Raw genomic sequence first — 4265 nt, 5'->3', positions numbered from 1 at the left:
TACCCACCACCATCCCCTACCCGAGAAAAGTCCCCTCAGCCTCACAGGGCTACGAGAAAGGGGTCTTCTTTCCACTGGGTGTGGGGCAGTCTTTAGAGTATCACACTTGTGATTTTTCCAGGAGGGGTGTACACAAAGCTGCTCCCCAGGGCGATGGCTGTTACTCAGTTGGTACAAATTATACCTGGGTCTGTGTTGTTTGGGGGCCTCCCAGGTGGCTCAGTGGTAAAGAATCTGCCTGTCAAGCAGGAGACACAGGTTCGATCCCTGGGTTGGGAAGATTCCCTGGAGTACGACATGGCAACCCACTCCAGTATTCTTGCCTGGAAAATTCCATAGACAGAGGAGCCTGGCAGCTACACTCCATGTGGCCACAAAGAGTCGGACACGACTAAGCATGCCCTGTGCTGTTTGGCTTCCATGATGAGGACAGTCACATGGACTGATTCTTGTTTCTGTCCAACTCCCATTTCCCCACCCTATTGCTTCAGGCCCCTGATCTTGGCTCTCCTTGGTAGCTGCCCTGGAGAAGATGGTGGTCGCCCAGGTGACAGGGCAACCTGACTTTTTACTCTGTGGCTGCCCTTCTGCACACAGGGGTGGGGGTGCCCAAGGTGATGGAGCTCCTCTGGGTACCATTTAAAACAATGCCGGCTGAAAAACCCCTCTCGGCTTCTTAATACTGCCTAAACCAGCTCTCCCTCCAGATTCATAAAGTTTGCCTAACTTTCCTCTGCCACCCAGGAGGGACCTTCACTGCACTTGAAAACAAACAAACAAAAAAACACCTACGGGTTTTTTGCTGTTGTTATTTCTCTGCAAAACACGGGAGGGTTTTTGGCTAGAAGTCCGGGAGAGTTGGGGTGGGCAGGAGGGAGGATAAGTTTCGCAGTGGTTTCTTGTCCTAAGGAAAACATGCTTTCGGTTATGAAGTACGCCCCCTTGAAATCTCACTTGACATTCTGTGAAGAAAGAGGAACTTTTTAAGAAGCTGGCTGAGCCACCTAATACCTTGCCTCCAGAGTGAAGCCTTTTTTGAAAGATTAATATCGAGCTGGAGACAGCCAGTGACGGTGATTGTACTGATCCTGGCTTGTTCTCTGCCCGCATTGTCTCGGCCCTGGAAGCCGCATGAAAGCTCCATCCGGTGTGTGCCCGGGGCTGGTGAGGCCAGCTTAGTTCCATGAAAGGCTGCCAGTCCCGAGGTGTCCTCGCAGCCCCCTGGGAGGCGGGTGGATCTGAGCAGCTGCTGTCCCTTCTTACATCTCTTTCCGGAACGGGGAAGAAGGGCCAGGCGCTGCTTTTGGTGTTTCTGGGCATTTTTAAATGTAATTAAGGATGATTTCCCTAAACCCAGCTATCTTTCATGCTGCTTCCCTCCCGTCATCTGCTTAAGAGCTATCACCCCGAGCAGGCTTCCCTGCCTCCCTGCTTGTGTCTCTTTAACCAGAGAAAACCACGGAAAGGAAACTTCGGGGCACGAGGCGGGTCCTGGACCTTCTGAGACACAGAGTACTCCCATGGATACTCTTTGCCGTGCTGTGTGCTGGTTAAAATGAAGTGTCTTAAGTCGTGGTCTTGGCCTGGGTCAGGGTAGACTGGACTCTCTCCCCCAAGGCCATGGAGGAACCTCTCAGACTGGATAGGTGTGGGTGGCAGTGGGCTCGAACCCTGCTAAAGCTTAGAAGCATCACCCCCAGAGCAGGACCTGTGGGTTCCCCAGGGTTGTCTGGACATTGCCTCTACCTGGAGCTGTGGGGGTCAGCTCGGAGTTACCTGTTGGCTTTGACGTTTTACCTCTTCCATCCACTTGGCTGGTCCTACCAAGCAGGCCCAACTTCACCTTGGGCAGCCTTGGGAACTTGGCTTGCTTGACCTGCCCCAGACATAGTTAAAGTCTTCCCCCTGCCCCCACCCCACCTCCTGTGGGGGGAGGAAAAAAAACAAGCCTCGAGCTAAATGATCTTTTTATGCATCATTCCATGGATAATGAATTTCCAATGGTTTCATCTGCAAGTGAGGGTAGTTTCAGAACAGTAAATCTTATGGAAACAGGAGTTTCTCCATCCAGAGGGAGGCAGGCGGTGCAGAAAATCTGCTTACCACGAGGGCGAGTTCCCCGCCCACATCCAGCACCTGATCACTGACCCGCTCTGGACTGGATGTTGATTAACTTCACCAGGAGTTTCCCCTCAGTGTCTGAGGGCAACTTCTGACCCGGATAAAGTCTGCACTCAGCGCGTGACCTTTCCAGAGAGGCAGTGGCGTGTCCCCTCTGGGATCTGTGAAATAATAAATCACCAGAGGGCTGCTCAAGGAGACTGACAAAGGACAAAGAAGGGACAATAGCTCTAACTTCCAGGGAGCAGTGATTGTTTTGAAATGTAATTATGATCCAATAATACAAATATCAACATCTGGAATTCTGCAGTCTCTCTCTCTGCCTGATCTGTTTAGAAATGAAATGCTAATCAGGCACAATGTCTTCTCTGTTCACGGGCAGAGAGCAAGGCGTTTGGGGAAAGCAGATCTCTTAGTGCGATTGTCATTGAGAAGCTCCAAGGGTGCAGGGCCTTCATCGGTCAGGTCTCTACCCTCAGCGACTGATGGTCCAAAGAAACCTGAACCAACAGAGGCCTGGGAAAAATACCCTCAGAACCAGTGATGTTTGAAGAGCCCCAAGAAAGAAGCCAGGCTTGGTCGAATATTTGCACTTGTCCTATGCACTTCTGTCCTGAGCTAAAATGATGAATTCTAGACCAGGAATCTAAGGATTTTTTTTTTCCCTCTGGAATTAAGGTCAGGAAAAGGAGAAGATGCTTTGCCCTCCAGGAGGCTGAATTGGCTGCAATTTGCCCAGGGTCTTGGTTATTTGTGCTGAGTCCCTCTAGAAATTCTCTTTTCTGGGTGCTTAGAGCTTCTTTTATTCTGAACTTGCTAAACTGCTTCCAAGCTATCGATGAGGTTGGGGGAAACAACCCCGGATTCCTATCTTCAGATCCCAAGCTTTGGAAAACCCAAAGTCTGTCCTTTTCCCTGATTTGATGACCAAAGGAGAACTAAAGTCAAAAAAGACAAAATGGAACGTTGAAAATTACAATAGTCCTCTCGAACCTTTCAGGGGAAATGTTCTCAGGCATTTTCTTCCAGTCAGAAAGCAGAGACCCTTTCCTAGGAGAAAGAAAAATGGCTTCAAAGTTCTCCAAGAGGTGATTAATTCCTCAAGGTTATTAATTTTTAACTTTTGATGACTTTTATTACCCAAGCTTATGCATTTTGCCTCAAAGGCCCTAAGACAGGAAAGATGACCCAAAAGAATTTGGCAAATACTTACAAAAAAACAAACGAACAAAAAAACCCAAGAAACCCTACAGTTTTCGGATTCACTGCTCTAACTGTGTTCTTCCAGGTCCCAGTTAATGGGGTAAAATAAAGCTGCAGGCTCCAGGTGTCCTGAAAGTGCTGACGAACCCAGAAGGATTATAGAGCTCCTCCCTTCAAACCCAGAGCCCACATAGTTTTAATAACCAGATGTTTATTTAGCCAGAATTCATTTAGCTGTGTATGATACAAGCTGCTACAAATGTCAGAAATCAAGTAGTTTGTCAGTGCACAAAGTTTGATGGCTGGGAAGAGAAAATCTTTATTTTTTTCTTTTGGTAAAGTGGACAGACCTCCTAAATAGGGAATAACAAAATGGTTGTGGTTTCCTACCCGCTCCTGGACACAGATCACGGACCCTCAGGTCTAGAAATGTGTCTGTGTCCCAGTGGGGAATGTGGGCGAGGGTGCCTGTGAAGCCAGGTGGTGAGGCTGCTCTCTGGGGTCAGGCATTTTTGTTCTTACTGCTTTAATGACTTTTTTCTGCCTTCACATCTTTATTGAGAGCGAGCAAGGAGGCCCCTGATGCCTCAGCTCCCAGCAAACTCGCTTTTGGACACTTGCGTTTGCGCCGGAGCCGTTACATTTTCCGTTTTCTTGGCGGGAATGGAATGTTGATCCTGTGTGATTGTTTTATTTATTTTATACGTTTTCCTTGGAATGTCTACACATGGCTGCTGCCCTGGGTTTGCGGCCTCCTGATTTACGGTAGTTATAAACATTCCAAAGTAGACATGTCAGTTAAATGATACAGTAACATTGTACAGTTACCATTCTGTTATAAATGTGCCCAGGGTGCCAAAAGACCCATGTTCTGTGCCCCCTCCCCACACCCCTCCCTTCCTGCTACCTACGCAGTGATGACTTTGGAAGCCCCCAGCTCC

General features: G+C 48.6%; 1 non-coding gene across 1 annotated transcript; it reads left to right on the top strand.

Moving 5' to 3' along the window:
* Positions 1 to 208: 208 nt before the first annotated feature.
* On the top strand, positions 209 to 279 carry TRNAD-GUC (transfer RNA aspartic acid (anticodon GUC)). Its single transcript has one exon. It is a non-coding gene; the product is annotated as a tRNA-Asp (tRNA).
* Positions 280 to 4265: the final 3986 nt, after the last annotated feature.

The sequence above is a fragment of the Dama dama genome, chromosome 23, assembly GCF_033118175.1.
Source record: "Dama dama isolate Ldn47 chromosome 23, ASM3311817v1, whole genome shotgun sequence".
In the NCBI taxonomy this organism is placed as follows: domain Eukaryota; kingdom Metazoa; phylum Chordata; class Mammalia; order Artiodactyla; family Cervidae; genus Dama; species Dama dama.
Note: the sequence above shows the minus strand (reverse complement) of the source record. Positions and strands in the feature narration are given on the sequence as shown.